This window comes from Vidua chalybeata, chromosome 3 (genome assembly GCF_026979565.1).
Source record: "Vidua chalybeata isolate OUT-0048 chromosome 3, bVidCha1 merged haplotype, whole genome shotgun sequence".
NCBI classification, from domain to species: Eukaryota; Metazoa; Chordata; class Aves; order Passeriformes; family Viduidae; genus Vidua; species Vidua chalybeata.
The window spans coordinates 110,505,943-110,520,114 of record NC_071532.1 but is presented as its reverse complement, the minus strand read 5'-3'; the positions used below and the strand labels follow the sequence as shown (position 1 = coordinate 110,520,114).

General features: G+C 45.4%; 1 protein-coding gene across 2 annotated transcripts in view; it reads right to left on the bottom strand.

Annotated features, from left to right (window-relative positions):
- XKR6 (XK related 6) overlaps positions 1-14,172 on the bottom strand; it is a 165,236-nt gene that overhangs the window by 113,117 nt on the left and 37,947 nt on the right. Inside the window, exons 2-3 of one of the 2 annotated variants that reach the window (XR_008429741.1) lie at positions 4,022-4,137; positions 887-2,042 (exon numbers count right to left, since the gene is read on the bottom strand). The exons of the other annotated variant lie outside the window; for it this stretch is intronic. The gene's annotated coding sequence lies outside the window, so the exon portion shown is untranslated. Of the gene's footprint in view, positions 1-886; positions 2,043-4,021; positions 4,138-14,172 lie in introns of those variants that run through there. 2 annotated transcript variants of the gene reach the window in all.

The following is a 14,172-nucleotide window of genomic DNA, read 5'->3' as shown; positions in this document are numbered from 1 at the left end:
TTGCGACCTTCCAGAGCTGATGTGCTTAAAAAAAAAATCTTCTTTTTTTGTAGGGGGTGCTCCTGGTATGGTCAAAGCCTTGTTAGGGTGGGGGAGGACAATTCCAAAACACCTTTGCTAGAGGGGTGCTGTGAAATCCTGGAAGCAGGATTAATGGTGCTTTTCTGCCAAGGACAGCTTTGGGGGAGGAGGATGGTTCCCCGTCCATGGCAGGGGGTTGGAACAAGATGATTTTTAAGGTCCCTTCCAACCCAAACCATTCTGTGACTCCATGATTAAATATCACTGGGATGGATTTAGGTTCTGAAGGAGCTGTTGCCAGCGAGGGAAAAAGCAGGAGCAGGGCCTAGCCAAGCAACTCAGCATGGAAAAACAGGGATATATTCTCTGCCAACCATGCCACAAAAGTGTTAAAAACTCTCTCCTTCTATGAATCTGCATTCTTGAAGAAAAATGAAATACTGTAACAAGGTGTATATGAAAGGAAGGCACAGGGAGGAGAACTCCATTCTGGGATGTCCTGGCATTCCCACTAAAATACAGCCACCCTTAGAAAATTGAAATTGTAACTCTTACCTATAAACCCTGTTTTTGGTGTATAAACCACATTTCTGACCTACCCAGTGCTTTCTGCTCCAGGAGGCACTTCCTGAAAGATCCCTGGGAGTGATGCAAGTGCTAAACCAAGCTTTTGTCAGTCCAGCAAAACATGCTGTCAGTTTTAAATGCATCTTTTGGGGACTTCAAACAGCTCCTGGCTGGAATGCTCTGCTCCTCTGCTCCCCCCATGCCCAGCATGTGTGTGAGGAGAAAATGTTCAGGATGCTGAATGCCTGTAAAAAAGCATTTCAAAGGATCACAGACAAGGATTTTTTCAGCCTGAAAATATGCATTTATTAGGAAGAAAACTTATGGGTTTACAAATATCATAAATAAAATATAGTGTGATAACAAAACCCTCAGGACTGAGCAGTAAATCTCTGGAAAATGGGGACAGGCCCCACAATTTTGCCACAATCACCATCAGTTCTGCGCAGGTGGCTCTTGGAATCTCATTTCACACCAGTTGTTTCCCCCCACAAAGATCCAGGCTGGACATTCCAAACCCTTTTTGTATGTAAATCTGTTCCTACAGCTCAAAAACCTCCACACAGGACACCAGAGCTGTTTGCAAGAGCGTGGTTTAAATATACACCAATGTATATTAATGTATGTAGTGAGCACCCAAAACAGCACGGGGAGGGTAACAATCCATCTGCCTTGGGAAGGCCAACCCCAGGAAGCAGCAGCAGCGTTATGGGATGGCACAGGATGGAATGGGATGCGGTAATGGGAATGCAAATTGAATCTCAGTATCGAGGAAGTGCCACTAAATCAGAGGCTGCAGCAGACGGAGCCGGGAGGAGCCCCCGGTCCCCCCCCTCCCCGGGCAGTGTAAAACTGGATTAGGTGTGAACTTCAAACCCAGTGTGATGTGGAATAATCCTATGTTGGCAGAAAGGGATCAAAGCTAATTTCTCTAACTTGCTTCATCTTCTGCGGAGATGTGGAACTCGGGAGACACAACAGGCTGGGAGTTAAAGCCCTGCTCTGTCAGAGGCTGCAGCAGGGGCTGAGGGAGAACAGAGCACGGTAAAAATCCTGAGGAGTGGAGTTGTTTCTGATGAGCTTTTAGGAAATCGGGGAATCACAGGATGGACTGGGTTGGAAGGGACCTTAAAAATCATCTCATTCATCCCTGGAAGTATCCAAGGCCAGGCTGGGCAGGGCTTGGAGCAACCTGGGCTAGTGGAAGGTGTCCCTGCCCATGGCAGAGGGGTGGAACAAGATGGGTTTTAAGGTCCCGTCCAACCCAAACAATTCTCATTTCATGATTCTCTGTCTCTATACCTGGATCAGCTCTGCTCACGTAGAATTCCAGAAACTTAAAGTAACCCAACCAAACAACAGGAAAAAAAAAAAAATCCACTCCTTCCCATATTAAATGAAACAATTTGATCCAAGCACTGGAACATCTCAACACCCATAAAAACCTTTCATACCTAAAAAACAAAAAAAGAGAAAAGAATAAAATTAAATAAATGATAATGCTCAAATCTTAACTAAAGCACTATTGATCAATTAAACCTTAAATGGTGAAATAAAAAGAGGATGTTCAGGGATCCCTGATGGGGTGGCAGAGCTCATTCCAACAAAGGTTCAGTGCCTCAGGTGCAGACCCAGTCAAAGCTGGAGCCAAAAGATCAGGATTTCTAGAAGAGGACACACGGAAGTGTCAGTGACTGAGAGGGAGCCAAGACCAGCAGCTCTGACTGGGCACCTCACCTGAAATCACTGAATCTTTAAGGCTGGAAAAATCTTTCAGGTCATTGAGTTCCCCCAGCACTGCTAGGACCACCACTGGCCCATGTCCCCAAGTGCCACATCCACATGGCTTTGAAATCCCTGCAGGGATGGAGATTCCACCATGGGCAGCCTGTTCCAGTGCCTGAGCACCCCGTCAGTGAAGGAACAGATAAATGAAGTCAGCTGGAATAAAAAATCCCAGCAGTGTAAATTAAGCATTCCAAAGCCTTTAAGAAAATAATTTCACAGGTAGGTGCCAATTGATTGGTAACTACACCTTAAACTGGGACAGGAATTGGTATTTCTGGTTTGGGATGAGATCCCTCCACACCCAGTGCTCCCTCTGTGCTGCTAAAAGGATGCTGGCAACTGATAAACCCAGAGCTCGTGGAGAAATAGTCTACTTTGAGGTGTAAATCAGCTCTTACACTGCAAACTACAAATGATTCTGCTGGATAAAAAGCACAAAAAATTAAGTACAAAGAGGCTCAATCACCTCAAATAACGATTAGCCATAAGTGGATACATTATACCACAGACATGTCTCTGCTCTGTTAAATATTAATTTAAATGGACACATTTTAAAAGACATATAATAGGGATAAGCACTTTTTTTGTTAAAGGAGAGCAACTCCTGTTAGTGAGTAAGAAAGGAACAGCTCAGAGGAGAGCAGAAAGATTTCAAGCAAGAACAGTCCAAGGATAAGAAAAATGTAAGTACAGTAACCTGATACAATCATACGCATGTAAACATGTGCATTCAGTGCAGCTTTTCTAAATAATTCCTTAAAAGCTTGAACTGCAAACTAAATAATATAATATATTGCTGATCTCCAGATCTGTGAGATCATTCAACTTTACAAGATGACTCCAGAATGGAGTAACACTGAGCTAAAACACACACAGAGCTGAAACCAGCCCAGCTTTGGCTGCAACTCGAGGCAACGTCAGCAGCTGCCACTGCAAAATGTGCAGAGAGTTCTCTCCAAGCTTTATACACACCCCCTAAATAAATCCTCTGCCAAAACACAGCAAATACTCTCTGTCAGAGTCCAAGCTGTAAAGCTGTTTGGCTTGCTTAAGTTCCAGCTTGAGGGGTGCTTGAGAATGCTCTGATACAGGAAAGGAAATATCAGCCTGACATGTGCCCACCTTGTTTTTTCCTCCACTGGTGGTATTATGATATTATGGTATTATTATAGTATTACATATGAATTTTCTAGTGATAATTAACTGAGAAATTTAGTACATTTGCCAATTACCTGTCAACACAAAACTTTATTTCATTTAGTTACGGAATCATAGAATCACAAAATTATAGAATCAGGGAATGGTTTGGGTGGGAAGGGACTTTAAAGCTCATCCAATTCCACCCCTGCCATGGGCAGGGACACCTTCCATTATCCCAAGCTGCTCCAAGCCCCATCCAGCCTGGCCTTGGACACTTGCAGGGACAGCCACAACTTCTCATGCAATTTTTGGCTTTGTACAATGCTGCCTAAACTCCCCTCTGCTCCCAAAGCACTTTTGGGGGGAATTACGGGATACCCAGGACTATTTGCAAGTGGAAACTCCATGGAAAAGGAAAGAGAAGCTTTGCAAAGCAGCAGAAGTTATGTCTGAAGACAAGAACAGAAAATGACAGCTCAACAGAAGCTTTTCTTGGTCTCATTACCATTTTGTTGGAAGTTTTCCAGAGCGCTGGTCTCCTACAGCTCCTTCTATGATGGAATCAGGTGATGTCAAAATAACCCCAATTCTGCCTTAGTGCTTCGTTCCCTTTGGTTTAAGCTAAAAACAAAGACACACATGGATGATTATGGAATGGAAAACAAAAGAAAACAAAAACAATGTTTTTTTGCAGGATTCTGAGTTGTCATGAACGGTGAAAACAAACAAATAAATATAAACAAAGAACAAAAATGATTTATCTTAAATGATGTGTATAATGTATACACATTAAAACATATATACATTGGAATAAAGGGATGAAAATAACAGGTAAGAAACCACATTGTGTTTGCAATGGATGATAGAAATTAACAGAAATCTGCTTACAGGAACTGAAAACACGCTGCCACGGTGTAGTCCTGACTTCTTTCACCACTTACCCAGCTGCAATTACCATCACCTCAGCCACAAACAGCACATCTGAGGAGGGAGGGGGATTACTAGGGGCTCCTTTGTCATCCCAAATTACCTTCCCTGTGTACACAAGCACTGGCTTAAATATTCAAAGGAATTTGCCTCCAAGAAAAGTCATCTTTATTGTCATTGTCCCCAATTTCACAGTCAGACCAGCGACACAGCCGGCTGTGTGTCAGCACAGCCCCCAGTTTGAGGAATCCACACTGACACGACAAGAACTAATCCTATTATTCCCTTAACGACATCTGAATAGGCATTTTCCAAGTCCTGCTTCTTATTGTAAGTTTAACCCACGTGTTAATTCTCTTACTGAGATCTCAAGCTGCTTTCTCTAGAATCGGGGATTTAGAGGAATCAAATCCCTTCTATTCAATTTGCTACTTAAGAGACAAACCTTTCAAAATTAAACTTGCAGGCTGTTTGCCTGAAAAACATTGCTTCTCCTTCCAAGGAAAATATCTCTAAAACCCGTTTTAGGCACAGAGAGAAGTTTTTAGCACATCTCAAGTTTAAACCTGACAGCAGCCACCTTGAAGTAAGAAACAGGAGGGCAGAAATTCATCGGGGGAAAGATTTTCAGTTTATTTTAATACCAATTTGATGAGCGAGCAACCAAGCAGTGCTTTATTTGAGTAAATTATTTCCTGTTATTGTGATTCTACTCCAGTAAACCACAAATCACAGAATGGTTTGGATTGGAAGGGATCTTAAAGGTCATTTTGTTCCAACTCCCTGCCACGGGCAGGGACACATTCCATAATCCCACGTTGTTCCAAATCCCATCCAGCGTGGCCTTGGACACTTCCAGGGATCCAGGGCAGCCACAGCTTCTCTGGGAAATATTTGAAGATGATCAAGTGGGGAAAGACTTGGACATAACCCAACTCCTCGCAGACACTTCCTGTGGCTGAAAAAAGTTTTGAGCGCACCATGCTCAGGGGAGTTTTCCTTTCTGTAATCAAATATTAAGCTATGAAGCCCCATGAAAACAAACACCTCACTCTACACACACACAGACACTTTCCGTGCTTTCCAGCAAAGCCACAACAACAGATTTGCTGTGGGTCTGCAGGAACTTATAGGTAATGTATTAAATATTGATTGAAAATAAATCCAAATAATTAGGCTTAAATTTTAATACCCGTGTAGGTTTCTCTATAATTCATAATGAACGGCATTTTCTGAGGTTCCATGAGAGGCTCTGGGTTTCATTTTAATTATGCATTTCTTACATAATTTACCAAATTCAGTAATGTGCAGTGAGTCTCCCAGCCATTGAAGTGAGTAACGAGATTTATCAGCCCAGTTTGTCACACAACAAACAGGATTCAGAGCCTTATAAAGGCGGGTGATGAAAGATACATAGAGGGAGGGAAGAACCAGCAGCAGCTTTATTTCCATGTAATAATGCTAATAATATGCAAATAATTCCCCATCTTAATGAATACTTCAGATGAATGCCACGTTCCAAGCAGGGATGGCACAGGGAGGGAGGGAACTCAGCTGCTGGGAGTGTTCAAAGCTCTTTGGAAACCACAAAGTTACAGCTGTGGGTACCACGAGCTTCTTTTCTCCCCCCAGAGGGAGGCTGGACACTGGAACAGCTCCACAGGGAATGGGCACAGCCCCAAGTCTGCCAGAGCTCCAGGAGAGCTTGGACAACGCTCTCAGGAATGCACAGAGTGGGATTGTTGGGCTGTCTGTGCAGGGCCAGGGGTTGGATCAATGATGCTGATGGATCCCTCTGAACTCAGGATATTCTGTGATTCCATGATCTTCACATACCAGGAAGGACACTGTCACATGGCAAAAGGTACCTAAGCTCCTCAAGCTCTTTACATCTTGTTTTCAGACAGTGACAGTCACATAAAAAATGTGGATAATTTTCAAAATAGGCAGGGATGCACACAAACCCCTATAGGGATCTCCATGAGGAGGCTGGAGCACAGGCAACATTTTATAGGCCCAAACTTCCAGGGGTCTGTGACTTGCTCTCCTAAATACTTCTAGTGACTCTTCAAAGCTGGATTTGGAAGTTTCTCCTGAATCCCTGCAAATGTTGGAGGAGCGAGTCTTGCTGTCCTACAACAAACATTTAAATGGATTTTTTTTACTGTTTCCCAAGCTTTAGCAAACTTCCCCCATTGCAGCAGGAATCATCCCCCCTGGGACACTGGGCATGTGCTCAGAAGCCAATGCTATCAGGTATTTGCCATGCTGTTCTTTTCCCTTATTATTTTAGCCTCAAACATCTTCAGGGAACTCAAATTTAAGTCTTACAACCTCCTCACAAAGCCAAGCCAGCATCCCTTCCCACGTTCTCACTTGAAACCCACATTTTTTCAGTCCTCCTTAGGTACCCCTTTCATTCAGCTTCCCATACCCACACATCCTCTGGGATTTCCACTCTATCTCCTCTCTCAACAAAGTGTTAGGAGAAACAGGAACCTTTGGGGGAATCTCCTCCATCTGCAAGAAGATCCCCCTAAGCCTCCTTTTCTCCAGGCTGAGCCCCCCAGTTCCTTCAGCTGCTCCTCACAGGACTTCCTCTCTAGGCCCCAAATTCCCGTGGGAAAAAAAAAGGCCCAAAATCCCTCAAAAGTTCACCCTGATGATGAATGGGGGTGGTGGATCCTCCTCTATGCTCATCCTTGGGGGAAAAAGAAAGTGTAAACCTCTCCCTTCTCAGGCACCAAAGGATCTGCACAGAAGAGAAAGCCCTTTAAAAGGCACACAAACCTTCCCCTAATTCTCTCAGATTCCCCCCTGGGTCCCAGAGCAGCTGACTGTGAGACAGAAACCCCAGGACACCAGGCTTTGTTAGGTCTGGCACTCACAGCACTGCTCCTGGGATATCCCCACTGGAAGACAACAAAACCTCCCCCTAAGGAATCTGCAGCTCCAATGCTATCATAGGACTTGACTGTGGAATCATGAGCCCTTGAAATATTTTGCTTATTTTGACCTCAGACACCGAGGGAAATCTGCTGCTTTCACTGTCAGGTGGGACCAACAGAGAAATAATTTTTTTCAATGTCTGATCCAGCACCAGCAGAGCCCATTGCTCACCAAGTGCAGAGACACTCTCTGAACTGAAAAATAAACTCAATCCTCAGCTCTGCTTAAAGGATGCCCTCAGACACCAGGTGACAGTGGGCTGTGACCAGGGATTTACTGCAAAATATCAAAGCTACTGTGGGAACGAGGAAACCTTGAGCCAGAAAAGACCCAGAGACTGTGCTGCACCCACTGAAACGCAGCGTTCCCAAAAGAAACGTTTTCCATTTGACACCAGGAACACAGAATGGTCTGGGATGGAAGGGAACTTAGATATCATCTCCAAGCCCCTGCCAAGGGAAGGGAATCCACTCAACAAACACTGCTGCTCCAAGCCTTGTCCAACCTGGCTTTGGACACGTCCAGGGATCCAGGGGCAGCCACAGCTTCTCTGGGCACCCTGTGCCAGGGCCTCCCCACCCTCACAGCCAAGAATTCCTTGCCAATATCGCATCTATCCCTGCCCTCTGGCAATGGGAAATCATTCCCTGTGTCCTGTTCCCTCCATCCTTTGTCCCAAGTCCCTCTCCAGATCTCCTGGAACCCCTTTAGGCTCTGGAAGGGGCTCTGAAGTCTTCCTGGACCTTTTTTTTCTCCAGGCTGGACATTCCCAGCTCTCCCAGCCTGGCTCCAGAGCAGAGGCTGCTCAGAGAAGATACCATCTGAGACCAAAACTGGACAAATTACACTTCACTGCTCCTTTTCCATGTATTTCATGGGGAACACAAGTGTGAAGAAGAGGAAATTCTCTTCCACCTCTGAAACATTCAGCTCTAATAAAAAACAGCACAGCCAAGTAGGGCACTGTGAAATTATTCAGATTCCAAGGAATAGCACAAATTTTCAATAACCCACAAAGCTCTTAATTCTTCCCCAAAAAACTTCTGAGTAGATTCAAACACACAAAGGAAAACAAGCAGGGAAGAAATGAGAGAATGACTTTTTACATGGGCTGATAAGGGATGGGACAAAGTGGGAGAAGGAGGAGGGATTTAGATGGGACATTAGGAGGAAATTCTCCCCTGTGAGGGTGGGGAGGCCCTGGCACAGGTTGGCCAGAGAAGCTGTGGCTGCTCCTGGATCCCTGGAAGTGCCCAAGGCTGGGTAGGACATTGGGGCTTGGAGCAACCTGGGATAGTGGAAGGTGTCCTTGCCCATGGCAGAGGTGGAAGCCTTGCAGCAGAACTGTTTCAACTTGTTCATTGATTACAGAATCTAAATAAAATAAAGGAAGATGGACAAATAAGCAACCAGAGCAGTACATCTGAGCTCCCAGGTGGGGAAACATCACTTAATAAGGGAATTTTGTGGGCAGCAGCACCAGAGCTGGAAATCTTTATTCCGGCCTCTACAATCAGCACTTGCAGCACTTTGTTGACACAACAGAACATGGCTCAATTTCAAGCACTGTTGAGGTTGAGTAATTTCAAACATCTTTTAGTGTTTGTAGAGAGTCCAGAGGGAAGTTGGTCGAAAAGATCTCCAAGACAGCCACGTGGAAATAAGATACAAACCCCTTCAAATCACTGCAGTGCCAGGCAGGAGGCAGGAATGGAGACAGAGGAGGGAAAGGGGAAAAGGTGAGGATCCACACTTCCAGTTAAACTGCTTAAAGCATTTATTTATGTCCAGTGGCTCCATTACAAGTTCACAGTGTGCCTTGGGGAGCAGTAACAGACCAATTCCATGAACACAGATTGGTGCTTCAGAAGTAAAATTTTAAGTGTAATCCGTACTCCTATTTCTTCTCATGGCATGAACACTCCTTTTAGAGGGAGGTTGTCCTCCTGATCTCTTATAGGTACCAAAAATTGTGCATGAGAAATCAGATAAGACATGAATACAGCTGGATTTAACTTCAGTATTATACACTAGGGCATTGGTGCTTTTAATGAAAATCTGGGAAAGATTGCTGATAAACCTGAGTTGGGAACAATGACAGCAAAAATAGGCTAACACTCATCAACAGAGCTTCCCCTAAACTCGTGAGGTAAGGGGAGAGCCCTTTGAAAGTCTAAATTGAATCTACAAAGGACAAAATTAGCTGCTCACTGTCCATATTAGAGCATTTTTCAGAGCAGGATCCAGCAGCAGTATCCCAGCAAGGAATTTCAGGATAACAAATGGTAAACACAAACCAGCACTTAGGGTTTGTGTCGTTTTTTTGGTCACTCATATTACGATGATTCAGAATAAGAAAATCTGTCCTGAGAACACTGAGAGACACACAGCTCTTCAGGATGCCCTATTAGAACAGGAATGCCCTGCAAACATGTCCCTGGAACAAGCCAGCAGTGGAGGATGTCAGGGAAAACAGGAACACACCTCCAGCAACAGGACAATGCTCTGAGGTTGGAGGAGCCATGGTTAAAATCTGTTTGAGTCCTGCTGGCAGCTCTGGTTTCCTCCTGACCTTGTAACTCCATGCACAGGCTGGAGTTTAAACCTGGCAGCAGGGAAAAACAACCAGGGCCACGAATGGTCCAGAAACCCTGAGCCAAGGTGTAGAGATGATGGGTGCAGAGTGCTCCATCTTCCTCTGGCTGGGCACAAAGTCTCTGCTTCTGCTTCCAGAAGCTTTCTGGGAGGGCTCACCACTCTTGGAAGTCAAACCAGATGTGAATGTTAATGAAGTGGTGCCCACAGCACTCCTGTCACATCGGGAGTCACAGAATGGATTGAATAGGAAGGGGCCTTAAAGACCATCCAAACCCCCACCATGGGCAGGGACACCTTCCCCTATCCCAGGTTGCTCCAAGCCCCATCCAGCCCGCCCTTGGGCACTTCCAGGGATCCAGGAGCAGCCACAGCTTCTCTGGGCAACCTGTGCCAGGGCCTCCCCACCTTCACAGGAAGAATTCCTTTCTAAAATTGCTAATGTAAACCTATTCTCTTTCAGTTTAAGCCATTCCCCCTTATCCTGTCCCTCCATCCCTTGTCCCAAGTCCCTCTCCAGCTCTCTTGAAGCTCCTTTAGGCACTGGAAGGGGCTCTGAGGTCTCCTTGGATTTTACTCTTTCCAGGCTGAACACCCCCAATGCTCCCAGCCTGTCTACATGGGATATTTTATGTTTTTATATGGGGAAAATAAACAGCAGCAGGACTGTCAGATTTGCTGTGGAATCAGCAATGGGGACAACTGTGCAGCCTCACCCTGAGCCACGGGACAGCTGCTGTGCAGGTCTGCCTGCTTTTATCAGATCCTGCTGCATCTGCCACTTCTGAGCACCTCTGGCAGCACCACTTTTAGAAGAAAGCCGAGTTAAATCCTTCCTGTCCATTTGCTTTCTTCAGGACACGATTCAACCCCCTGCACAGATCCACACAGCTGTCCCAAAGTGCATCAGGATGGCTTAAATTCTTCTCTAAGTTTTATGATTATTCCATGGCTGAAGAATAAAAAAAAAAACCTTTTCCACATCACCTCAGAGAGTAGAGAAAGCCTCAGATGCGCCAGCAGCTGCTGAAATTGCTCCTTCTACGTCTGTCCTGACACCTAAAAACCTGAAACCTTCTCCTGAAGGAAGATTCTTGTCAGTGCAGCACCAGCTACTGCATCAAGCCCCAATTAATTTGCCATTTGCTCCTACCCAGCAGAGGTAAGGAGTAAATCAGCACCTCTGTGGCTCTGTCACAGATGCCACAGGATTTTCCAGACAGACAGACAGACAGACTGTAAGTGCTGCCCTGCTGGGACACTGCACACCATGGCACGGGCACATTAAGAGGATCATGATCCCAGCATTAGCTGCGGGAACACTCCCAATAAATAGCTATTTTTCCAGCCTGATTACTCCAGCTTCCATCACTTCACATTTTGATGCAGGTTCTTCCTGTGAGCAGACTCATCACTGCCCAGCTAACTCTGTCCATCCGGCCCAGACACCACATTTGTTCACACAAGGCTGTGGCATATGGATTTTTCCTTCAAAAATGAGGAGTGTCAGCATTTTTCTATCATTCTTCTGGAGCAAAAGTGATCTTAACTACCCCCTTTTAAAAGCTGGAGTACATTTCATGAGAACTCCGCTTTGTCAGGCCATGGTGAGGTCACAGATCAGGCTGGCAGGTGGAAAAGAAGGTTTAAATGTGTTTTTAGGGTCACCAGAGGAGGATCCCTCAGCCATTTGGGTTTTTCAGCAGCTCTTTACTGCCTGAATGCAAAGCAGTCTCAGCTGAATTTCACTAATTCCTTCAAAGGCTCTCTTACACTCATCTGCACAGATTATGCAGTAAATACGCTTTAAGAAAGCACATCCTAACCCCGACAAGGCTGCTCAAAAAATAAGGCTTAACCAGCTGACCTCTGATTATCTTCAGCAGTTCACCCATCTGTCTCCAATACACAAATTCCAGCCTCAAAGCAGCGCTTCCTTTAGGTGTCTGATCTGGATCTTAATAACTACAGTGCTCTTCAATGAAATGGTGACATGAAAGTGTCCAAACTGTTCCCAGAAAAGCTCAGTGAGGGCTGTGAACACTTAAACCCCTCTTGAAAGTCACCATATCCAAGGCACAGGACATTGAAGCAGCATTTCTGCTCTCAAGGGACAAATCAGGACCACCCCATCAGGATCTGTCCCCCTGACTCACACACGGACAAGATCAGCCCAAATGAAGTGAATCCAAGTCCTTAAATGCTAATTAACTCCCACAGTGACTTTGGGAATAAACCTTCCCAGTAGCTTTGCCTTTTGTAGTGACAGTGTTTACAAAATTTGGGAGCTGTGAAGAAAACTGGGATTGCTCAACAGCAGCTTTCATGAAGTGCAGCATGCTGCAAAGTAAGTGACATTTGAAGCTAAAAATTAGTAAATGATTTGCCTAGAGGTGGAGCAGCTCCAAGGTGGTGGCATCATGCTCCAGTTCCTTTATGGCCTTCTCCTCCCTGGACACCTCTGTTACCATTCCATAGGTGCTGCAGGAGACATGGCATCAATCAGGAAACTAAAGTGTTATCCCAAACCTCCTGGGGTATCACAAACTTCAATTTTCCCCTTCTGCCTCTGGTTATTTTGAAGTCTCAGCCACCTTTAACTGCAGCCAGGACCTTACTCTGTCACCAATCGTGGCATGACAGAATGGCTTGGGTTGGAAGAGACCTTAAAGATCATCCAGTGCCACCTCCTGCCATGGACAGGGACACCTTCCACTGTCCCAGGTTGTCCCAAGCCCCATCCAACCTGGCCTTGGACACTTCCAGGGATCCAGGGCAGCCACAGCTTCTTTGGGCAATCCATGCCGGGCTTCCAGATACTGCCACCCTCCTGATGTTTGTGGACTAAGAGAGCAATTTCAGCCACTCCAAGCCTCTAGAAGTGATGTTTGACCCTTTCCAGCCTGGAATCCAGCCTCTTTAACATCCAATATGGACATTGTAAGCAGCTTTTGAATCTGACGGGTTTCCACTGAGTACATTTTACAAGTTAGGTATCTTCAGGTCCAAATCTTTCTCTCAGTGCATTTGAAATCACCTAGAGAAATCCTGATCCTGGCAGGGCTTGGAGATTGCTTTGATTAGAAAAGAGAAAAAAAATGCACAAATACATCTTAAAGAAAGGGGAAGATGGAACAGGAACTTTCAAATGGATGCAGCTTTGCTAGAGACAGGAAAAAAATCACAGGAAACCACCAGTCTGGGAAACAAAAGACCTGCAAGAGGCTGATTATGGCCTTGATTAACAATCCCTGCTCAGGGCTGGGGCAACAGGAGCAGCAGTGGGCAAAGCCATCCCTGGGAAGAGGTGAAGGAAGGCAGGAGCTGCTTTCCAGGAGAACTGAGCTACAGGGACTCTTCACACCCCCAGTATCCACGAGGGAAGAGCCCAGGGCACTTCCCATGGAAATGAATCTTGGCTCAGGACTGAAACAGAGCTTTGAGAGAGGAGGAAGCACCCACACCCAATTTTCCCGCCTTAACTAGCCTCTGAGTAGATAAATATTTTATCACTTTTCACTCTGAATATTTGGAGGGTTTTTCATTTCAGGAGAAAAGGAGGCTGCAAACCCACAGCAATGCATCGTGGGGCACTCAGCTGGTTCAAAAAAGATACAAGGACCCATTGTTGCACCTCCAAATTCCAATGGTGCAGCCAGACTGCTGATACAGCAAAGCTCATGAGATGTCACCTCTCAGTCTGAGGCCACCAGAAGTGTAAGAGGAGCACTGGATACACTTGCAGCCTGGGCTCAAGCAACAAAATTATCTGCTCTAACTCATCATGTGTCCTCCTGTAAAAAACACTGTGCAGAGTGTAGATTTATATGGGACATTAGGAAAAAATATTTCCTTGTGAGGATGGGGAGGCCCTGGTATGGGTGCCCAGAGAAGCTGTGGCTGCCCCTGGATCCCTGGAAGTATTCAAGGCCAGGCTGGACAAGGCTTGGAGCAACCTGGGATAGTAGAAAGTTCCCTGGCTATGGCAGGGGTTGGAATGAGATGAGCTTTAAGGTCCCTTCCAACCCAAACCATTCTGTGATTCTGTGATATAACAGAGCAAATTCTCTCCCTTCATCTCGAATTAAATCTAAGCATGAAGCAAAAGCAGCTGCATTTGTGTAGTGATACATGAAAGTGTCTGCAAAGCATTTTAGGATCCTTCAGGAAAAATGCTAAATATCT